The sequence below is a fragment of the Sander lucioperca genome, chromosome 10 (assembly GCF_008315115.2).
Source record: "Sander lucioperca isolate FBNREF2018 chromosome 10, SLUC_FBN_1.2, whole genome shotgun sequence".
NCBI classification, from domain to species: domain Eukaryota; kingdom Metazoa; phylum Chordata; class Actinopteri; order Perciformes; family Percidae; genus Sander; species Sander lucioperca.
In genome coordinates, this window is record NC_050182.1 from 40,369,533 (window position 1) to 40,380,149 (window position 10,617).

General features: G+C 41.9%; 1 pseudogene; it reads left to right on the forward strand.

Annotated features, from left to right (window-relative positions):
• Positions 1-1,833: 1,833 nt before the first annotated feature.
• LOC116066672 lies at positions 1,834-10,381 on the forward strand (annotated as a pseudogene).
• The last annotated feature ends 236 nt before the right edge of the window (positions 10,382-10,617 follow it).

The following is a 10,617-nucleotide window of genomic DNA, read 5'->3' on the forward strand; positions in this document are numbered from 1 at the left end:
CTTTAAGAGGGTGTGTGTATGTGTGTGTGTGGAAAGTGGGCTGAAGAGAGATAGAGAAAGAGGAAGCAGATGTGTAGGTGCAACCAGAGCAGAGTTGGTGGAATAAGTTTATGTTTTGCACACAGTGTGTGCGGTGTCCGAAGTAAACCGCAGACTGAAAGCCAAGTTCATTCATTTGCTCACCAGAAACAGGATTTTAACCCCGACGTTATTCATTGTATAACATCGGCCCTGGAGGTAACAAGTCTCCCCTGGCTTTCTGACCACTGTCGGAAACGAAGCGATCAGGAAAGGTTAACACATTGAACATTTTAAATTAAACAGCTTATTAACGTGTGCTTGTTGCCCCGTGTGCGCTGATGCGCTTATCTGTTGACATTTCCGAATGCCTTCCTACAGTTGCTTAATAGAAGCGGGCTTTCCACACAAACAAACGTACATGTGTTATTAGTATGAGAAAAAAATGAGATTTTATCTTAATAAAATAAATATCTTAATGCCTATTGGGCTCGGGTTGGGTTCAGTTACTGCTCTGTCGGACGCGGGCCGGGCTTGGACAGAAAAATGCGGCCGATCTGCACTCTAATGCGCAGTAATGTAGTAAGTTGTTGGTCGCAGAAGTAGTACGATACCCGCTGTATGCATGTTTTGACCAGAGAAGGTTCAGTAAACATTATTGATAACAGTTGTCCATGTACTGTTTGTCGCCACGTAACGCTCACTTTTTAAAACATAGGACTTTCAAGCCAGAGAGTAGAGTTCGCTTCCCACGGAAAACAAAAGACATTCACCTAGGAAACGCATGTTCCTCGGGAGTGTTATAATCCAAACCACGATAATTTTTCCTAAACTTAACTAGTTGTTTTGGTGCGTAAACTAAACTTTTGTCGACGCATAACTCTCACTTCTTGTGGCCTATGTCCACCGAAACAACGGTCAGCTCACGGGGCTCTGTACCCAGCTCAAAGTCACCAATTCTCGGGTAACTGAACCAACCACTGCCACTGATACAACAGAGCACCATGCGGAGCACCATGCGGAGCACCATGCGGAGCACCATGCGGAGCACCGTAGCCGGCTTCGTGAGGCTCTGTAGCGGCTAAAACAACTAGCAACTGGCTGCCGCTCAGCGTCATGGAGCTCGTAGCTAGCCGGCGTCACGTCGGCGGTCTCCTAGTTTCGTATCTTACGATTTGTGGTGCACATTTTCATACAATATCATGCGGACCCATTCATGAGAGTGCGTCGTCGTGTTACACAGATGAGACAGGAACATATAAAATATACTGCCACGCGCACATGGTGAGGTAATAAAATAAAACCCTTAATTTATGAATTACTTGGAGAGAAAGCAGAGTCGGGTATATGGCTGCAGCCTGGAGCCTCCCGTCACATGCCATCCCGTCTCATTGGTTTATTTTGAGGGAAAGGTAACTGAGTGGGCGTGACAAAGGTGGACTTTTACCTGTCAGTTACATAAGGATTTTTTTTACATAAGGACTTCCTCCCCAAGCTCACTTGAAGAAAGCTGCTTGTGCCAGACCTGGGTTGTTACTCAGCTCTATTTTAACTCTATTTAAAATTTTTGATGTCCCTGCATGTTTTTAAACATACCCCTAAAAAGTTAATTCTTGACCAATAAGTAAACAGTAACATATTTCTCTATTTCTGAGCGAACAGGGGAATAACATGATAAATCCCAGGACATCTGGAAAAGGGGCGTGGCTGGAGAACTACTAGTACTTCTGACTGAGCCTCCAGTTACATTATATAAAGAAAAAACAGTTTGCTTGTGTGGGAGAAACTACAGCAGAGAAACCAGCAGCGCTTATCATGTCATTTGATCCGCACAAGGTATGTGTATATAATCTTTTTTTTTTAAATAGTTACATTGTGCTTTACTCATTTCTTCTTACGCGTGTAATGCCGAGGAACAAAGAGTAGAGAATACAAATACAAAAAGAATATAATAATACAAAGAGAATACAATACAAAAAAACTAATACTCAATCTTTGAGCACAAAGTTGTCCTTTTAGTAAACTACTTTTAGTTTCTCTCCTTTTAAGATGACGTGTGGAAGGTACTTTTAAAAAAACTGCTTTTTGTGTCTGCAACTGACAATGAACTTGAAACTGAAACTTTTTCACACGATCAAATATTTGCCATTCAGTTACTCTCACATGATGAGCATATGCTTTGTATGTCATGAATCCTTTTCTTTTTTTTCTTCTTCTTTTTAAAAAGATCTCTAGAGCAGAACTGTTCGATTTCCATGGTGTCTCTCGACTCACTTTTACACAGACAACTGGGAGAACGTCCAAAACTTTCAGGCCAGGCCAGATGATATACTTATTGCAACATACCCCAAAGCAGGTAACATTAACAGCCAGTGTTAATGTGTGTATATAGGTAAGGGGTTGGGATCATTTTCATTTTCTCTCTCCACCTCTTGCTGCGTTTCGTTAATGGTTCAACATGCCCCCATCCACTTCCTTCAGCATATGTCGCATGGAGGCCACTTAGAGAGCAGAGTGATAGTGGGCGGGGCAGGAGTGGGGGATTAAAATGCAGGGCTGTCAAGTCCACCTTTTTCAAGTCAAATGGGTGATCAGCAGCAGTGGTAGATTATTTGTGATCGTTACAAAGTGCTGAGGGGAAAGTGAACGAGGGCATGTTGAACCACTACCACCGCAACTTCTGTCTGTCTTTCAGGAACCACATGGGTCTCCTACATCCTCGACCTGCTGTATTTTGGTCAGACAGAGCGTCAGACATCCACCCCAATCTTTGATAGAGTGGCTTTCTTGGAGAGCACCATCTCGCCTATGGGTCCAGGTTTAACAGACGATCAAACATACATACATACATACATACTCCCCAGATGTTACATACCTGCATCACACACATACTAGTCTCGCATTGCCAGACCTTCCTCCACAGCGCTGCGGAGGAAGGTCTGGCAAGTCCACACAACATTCCGGGATAGGAGAAAAACTTGATCTGGTGTATTGGCATTTATTTAAACCAATCACAATCACCTTGGGCAGAGCTAAGGGCCGAACGGCACCACGGTGCCTCTGCAAAATAGCCTTGGGAAGGAACTTGTTTTGGTGGAACGTGTACATTCAAAAGTAGTTTTAGTCGTGCAACAGAAAACACAGATTGGACAGACAGTCTAGCTAGCTGTCTGGATTTACCCTGCAGAGATCTGAGGTGCAGTTAACCATAGTCCTCAGAAATCCACCAGAGTTTAGAACGCCAACACAAAGAAAATCCAAGGCAACGGATATCCGGCCTAAAAGAGTGAAATCCAGTAGAACGGAGCAATCCCGGAAGTGGGACATTGTGGATATAGACTACTCACATATACAAACACTTAAATGGTAACTTCCGTTTTTTTCACCCTGGACCTTATTTTCCCATGTTTTTGTGTGTAAGTGATTGATGAAATTGGTCCAGTATTAAGTGAGACCGCTGTAACCGGCAGCCACAGACCGGGCTGCTATGTGACTCTATGGGGAAAATGTGCATCGTCAATTTGGTACACTAAAAGTTCTGTTTTTGCCACTAAGTGTCTGACAACATTATCAAAAAGGATCCCTTCAGAGATAGACCTTTAAAACCTCTTTAAGACCTTTCTCTTTAACCAGAAACAGCTCCAAGGTCGCTAGCGCTAAACCCACCAGACTCTTTTAAAAAAACAATACTTTTAGCGTGTATAGAGCCAACATATTTTCACATATAAATCTGTAAACTGTGTGTTTATGTCAACCAAACTAGAGTTGTGATGGTTGGAAAAGTGGAAAGACGACCCAAAACGGCTTTTCATAGTTTTATTTTGTTTCTCTCGACTTTGAATGAAGTGTATTTTACGATGCTAAAATTACTGTTTATTTACATGGAGTCTGGTGGCTTTAGCAAATGCAATTTCGCGGGCGTTTTTGTTTTAAAAAAGGATTTTACTCTTTAACAGAAAGGTCGACCTTCTTAGAAATCCTTTCCATAATGTTGTCAGACACTTAGAATATTAATCTGAGAAATAGAAGTAGAAGAAAATATATGTATGCCTTTTATTAGTTTATTATTAAACTAAGCACTTTACATGATCAGGGCTTGTGTAAGTGGTGAAAGTGGTTTGGATTTTTTCTTTAAAGAGTTCCTTCCAATTGGGTAGTGAGCAGAATAATAAAAAACAATACATAAAATCATGGAACATAAAAAAACACAGCAAACAAATATTTAAAAAACAACAACAAATTAACCCATTACTTCTGCCATGTGAGACTTTACTTACTCTGTATTTACCTTTTCATACAGGAAAAGACTTGGCGGACAACCTCCCCACCTCTCCTCGACTCATTAAAACTCACTTGCCAGTCCAGTTTGTGCCAAAGTCCTTTTGGGAGCAAAACTCCACGGTCAGTATTGTGTATTTGCATTATATCAACTAGAAGTAAGCCCCTTTTAAGCTCCCATTTTCCCTGAGCCTCACCTGACAAGGGTTGGGTACCGAGACCCGGTGCTATTACGGCACCGGTGCCTTAACGACCGGTATCTACCAGAACGAATAGCAACGCAGATTTCAGTGCCTCATTTTGGTGCCACTGAAAGGCCTGCGCTGCTCTCTGATGTTGTTACAGGCAACAGAAGCACTTGGCAGCAGGTAACGTTAGCCTACCGTTAGCTAGCAGCTGGATTAAACACGGTTAAAATGCTGACTAAACGGTGTAAAGGGTGTCTGTATTTCAGTGTAGAGGATTCCAACACCGAGATGTCCAACATTCTGCAGTTGCCGTTGTCGTAAAAACAACACCGGTGGTATGTTCACTTGAAACTCACCTAGCTAGCATCGTGGTGCATTACTGTAAAATACACTTTTCCCATCCAGTGGTTGTTTTTGTCGTTTGCCAGCAATTTACTGGTGAAATAAGTTATTGTTACAAGTTGTGATTACATTTTTAATAAATAATTTAATTTTGACCATATGGCCTTAGCAATAGCACCGTTTAGGCACAGGCACCGGTTTCAAAGTATCGTTTTAGCACCGGTATCGGAAAAACTCCAAACGATACCCAACCCTACACCTGACTCCTGAGGCTGTTGCCATGTGCCACTTTTATCATGTGCAAAGGGCAGAACTCTAAGCCGTATTAATTGTAATACTGGAAGGGAGGTGCATGATTCATATGTGAAAAGCACACACAACTCTCACATTATAATGCAGTTAGAAAAAAAAGAGTGCCTTTATATTGATTGCACATTACAACTACATTTTCTGTGAGTTTTCCTGAGAGTATATGATCATTCCACAAATGCTCGCAGGCTGCGTCGGTCTTAAACTAGCAAAGACACTTGCGTCGGGCGTTGAGCTGCGCAGCGCCAGGTGCAAGATAGGGCCCTAGGTGTGTAAACGTATATTAAGTCTAGTGGTGGAAGAAGTATTCAGATCCTTTTCTTAAGTAAAAGTACTATGTATGTATGCCACACTGTAAAAAATACTCTGTTACAAGTAAAAGTCCTGCATTGAAAATATTACTTAAGTAAAAGTATGTAAGTATCATTAGGGAAATCTCAATGCAGAAAAATCCTCCCATTGTAGAAAGTGTAAAGGATCCAAACAGTTGTGTGTTTAATGGTCTAATCATCTCAGCTGGACTTGTAGGCCGTTATATTGTTGGCTAGTTTAATTTAGAATAAAACATCAAATTTGATAAACTACATGTGTTTTGTGTACATAAATCTTAAAGCAGCCATATTATGCTCATTTTCAGGTTCATAATTGTATTTTAAGGTTGTACCAGAATAGGTTTACATGGTTTAATTTTAAAAAAACACCATATTTTAGTTGTACTGCACCGCTCTCTCTCACTGCTGCAGATCCTCTTTTCAGCTGGTCTCTGTTTTAGCTACAGAGTGAGACCTCTTTTCTTCTTCTTCTTCTGTACTATCTTTGATTGCACTTGCACATGTGCAGTAGCTCAGATGTAGATCATGTCAGCTAGCGAGCTCCATAGACAGTAAAAGAAAGGCTGTTTCTACAACTTCGGTCAGTTACAAGGCAGGATTAGCTGGGAGACTTCTAAATGAGGGCGCACATGTAAGTAGTTATTTTGTAGATTATGGTGAACTTGTGTGTGTTGTAGCAGTGCTTTGCTATTGAGAACGAGGTAGCATGCTAGCGTTAGCATGCTAATGCTAATGCTACGAGCTAATGGTTGCGGTTAGCCTGCTCGTTTCGGCTTGTGACGTCACAAGCCGTGCCGATTTTGAACAGCTCACCCAGAGACTGAAGGCAGGACACATTCAGAAACTGTATCTCACTCTAAACAGCATGGATGGATTTTTTTCAAAGTTTGTATGTGTGTGGAAGCACCAGAGACACAAAAGAACACCCCAAATCCCAGAAAAAGTGATTTTTTCATAATATGGGCACTTTAATGTGTAAAGTAACTAGTAACTAAAGCTGTCAGATGAATGTAGTGGAGTAAAAAGTACAATATTTCTCTCTGAAATGTAGCGGAGTAGAAGTAGAAAGTGGCATGAAAAGAAAAGACTCAAGTAAAGTACAAGTACCTCAACATTTGGACTTAAGTACAGTACTGGAGTTAATGCACACCACTGATTATGTCTCATGTAACATTGGTCTTCAGATCATTTAAGTGTATTCTTTTTCTGTAGATAATCTACGTGGCCCGCAATGCCAAAGACAACATGGTATCTTATTTTCATTTTGATCGCATGACCAGGACTCAGCCAGAGCCTGGAGAATGGAGCAGCTACATCCACAGATTCATGGAGGGAAAGAGTATGTATGAAAAACTCTAATAATACAAGATTTTTTATTGGTGCAAAGCTGAACTGAACACTAAGTGCTTGCTTGTGTTGTTCTGTTTTTTTTGTATTGACAAAATGCATCATACAAAGAATCAGGTAAACAGCAACAGCACATAAACATCCAGACTAATTCTTCCAAATATATATAAAAATGAAATGATACAGAAAAAATATAAAATAACATACAGTACATTACATACAATATAAAAATATAATATATAAATATGAAGAAAAAGTAAAAGTAAACATAAAATCACATTTAGTCAGAGGTTTCAGGGAAAAAGCTCTACAGTTTAATACTTTTGTTGTTCAACAATCTAAGTGACTCAAGTAGAGATTTTGGTTCTATGAGAATAGGTAAACAATTAGGAGTTAATTTCTGCTTGTGAATATCACATTTGGCATATAGAATAATGAAATTAATGAAAAATTCAAGAGCAACATTTTCCGAATTATCAATAAAAACAGATAATGTCTTTAAGGTTAAAAGGGCAGACAAAAGCCCTGTTCGCACGGGACTGGTATCATCTGGGGACGTTGTGTGATTTAGAAATGACCCCCACCCCACACACACACACACACACATCTGAGTTTTGTGTGGCGCATTGGCATGGGATAAGCAAAGCCTGCAAGTAATTTACTGAAATTTTTACACCGAGTTGGGTACCCAGAGGCGCGCATAGGATGGCCAGGGGGGCGAGCCCGCAGAGGATGGCCAGGGGGGCGAGCCCACCGCACTACACTTGGGTTGGGGTTCCGTATCTTTTTGGGTCATGCCTGGTAGAGGTTGCACACCCTATCATACCCGCCACGGCGGCACTCACACTGTTAGGTTTGAATGATAAACAGAACCCAAATGCAGACAGACGCAGAGCCAGGAGTGTGAACAAGTTTTATTCAAAGTACTCAAGTGTCAAGTCCAGGTTTCTCTGGGGGGGAAGCAAGTCCAGGTTACACACAGCATCACCGTCAGCCCTCGGATGAAGCTGAGGGGAGGGTGTCGACTCCGGTTGGGCAGTGATCCAGATTACGTTGGCCATGAAAGGTGGCGTCCGCAGCCCCCCGCAATCCAATATCCGTTTTTTGCGAGAGGGATAAAAGCTGTATCATGCTTCTTGTGTTCCACATACGTGGCCTGGGCGACTGTACGCGGAGGGTCTGTTCGCCGAGCCGCGCACCTTCAAGATTTTGTAACAGTGCGGACGCGGTCGCTCTGACCGCAATCATTATGAAAGACCAGACGGTTCCCAGTGGTTCCCAACAACCAGACAGTTCCCGGCGACCAGACGGTTCCCGGCGGTTCCCAACGACCAGATGGTTCCCGACGACCAGACGGTTCCCAACGACCAGACGGTTCCCGGCGACCAGACGGTTCCCGACGGTTCCTGCCGGTTCCCAACGACCAGATGGTTCCCGACAACCAGACAGTTCCCAACGACTAGACGGTTCCCGGCGACAAGACGGTTCACGACGGTTCCTGGCGGTTCCCAACGACCAGACGGTTCCCGGCGACCAGACGGTTCCCGACGACCAGACGGTTCCCAACGACCAGACGGTTCCCAACGACCATGCGAGCCATCTGCACTGCCCCGACCGCGCTGAAGCATACAACAGTTTTAAAAAGATGCATAGGAAACAAAAACCTTGAAAAATGATGGACCCCGCCAAATCACAGACATGTCAATTTGAGACTAATATTATCACAGGACCTCGGTGTTCAACAAAATATGACAGGTCATTTGGGGGGGAATTTTTACTTTACAAATTACAGACATGGCCGATTGGCACGGGATTAAGATCACAGACAACCTCCGTAATTATTACAAATGACTAGAGATCACCAGGTCATACTAGTCCCGTGCGAATAGGGCTAAAGTGAGTGGGTTCAAAAAAAGTAAGACTCCAAATCTGTCTAAAATCTTTTGGATATTTCACATTAAAAAAAAAAGGTGGGATATTGAAGAGTCAATGTCGGCAAATCTAGCAACAAGATGATTAGCAGGGTATATGTTATGTAACGTTGTTCTGTTGCTTCAGTGGTGTTTGGATCCTGGTATGACCATGTGAACGGCTGGTGGAAGAAGAAACAGACTCACTCCAAACTCCATTACATGTTCTACGAAGATCTGAGTGAGGTAATTTAGTTACCGTGGGTCTCTTTCTACTCAGGGTACTTTTCTCCTTCAGCTTGGTAAAAATGCATTAATTGAGACCGCTGTGTTTCCAGGATACAGGACGGGAAATAGACAACCTCTGCTCTTTTCTCGGTTTGTCCCGTTCGGACGAGGAGAAGAAACGAGTTGCAAGTGGGGTGCAGTTTGATAATATGAAAAAGGACGACACGACCAACTATTCTACGCACTGTGCTATGGATTTCAAAATTTCTCCATTCATGAGAAAAGGTAACTTAACCCTTCTAACCCCAAAACCTGCCGGCGTGTTTGAAAAAGCATGTTTTGTTTAAAAGATCGCCAAAGAAAAAACACTTACCCTCGAAGGAAGCTGAAAAAAATTGTCCGTTGGTTTCTCAAAATTCCGACCGCCCATGAATGAGTCTCGGTAGAACCCACCAACATCATGTAAAAAGCTCTGAAGTTAAGCCAAAAAAACACTAAGTGGATAAAAAACTTGCATAGAACATGTCCATCTTCATAAATTGGCCATTAGGATGATCAAGAAGCTGTATAATGCACACAATTCTACGCTTTTTTAGCTTCAAGGGGCATTCATTCGCTTTACAGTGTGACACATAGCCATGTGATTACAAAAGTTCTCCATTTATGAGAAAAGGCAACTTAATGAATAATTTGTTAAATGTCTGTAACAAGAAAAACAAACTCGGATCTCTTTTTGCTAAAATAGCTGAGGGATTGTGTCTGTGGTTCTGCAGGGAAGGTTGGTGACTGGAAGAACCATTTCACTGTGGCCCAGAGTCAACAGTGTGATGAAGACTACGAGAAAAAGATGAAGAATTCCACTCTTCAGTTCCGCACTGAAATTTGAACAGGGATGAAAAGGCTGTGTATATTTGAAGATGGATCAATGACCGACTGGTGTGATGACATCTCCCACTCTTTGGGTGGCTCTTGGTGAATGAATATATGAATCAGTGAATTAATTATTACTTAATTGTTTGTTTTCGTGTCTGGCCGCTTACACGGCTCATTCATTATAGGATTATAATGTTTTACATAAACACTTTCCTAGTGCTGACATAAAACTAAATACAGTATGTACATAAAGGGTACAAGTATAACATTTACAATTCAACAAAAGAACAGATAAATACAAGTAGGGTACTAACATAAAGTTAACATTTCAACATAAAACCCTTTCAGACCAGAATAAATTCTAGTGAAATAGGGCTGCACAATATATGTATTTATTTGTAGACTCCCTGGACACTCATGACAAAAAGTTATCAACCCCTGACGTGCTGGATGACTTTGAACAAACTTTGAAAAGACTAGTGTCTGACACCATCTCACATCTAAAGACAATCATCTCACATGTAACGTTAAAGTCATACTAATAACATGTAAAGACTGGGGATCTGGCAGGGTCACACATTGCAAGACTACAACTAGTGATGGTCAAATGAAGGTTCGCGAACCACTGTCTTTATTTTCTGAGCTCACTAGATGGCGCTCTCTGTTCAACAAAGGGTTGAAAACACACTGAATTGCCATTCCTTTAACCTTTTTCTTTGAACAGAGAGCGCCATCTAGTGAGCTCAGAAAATAAAGACAGTGGTTCGCTAAGCTCCATTTAGACCATCACTA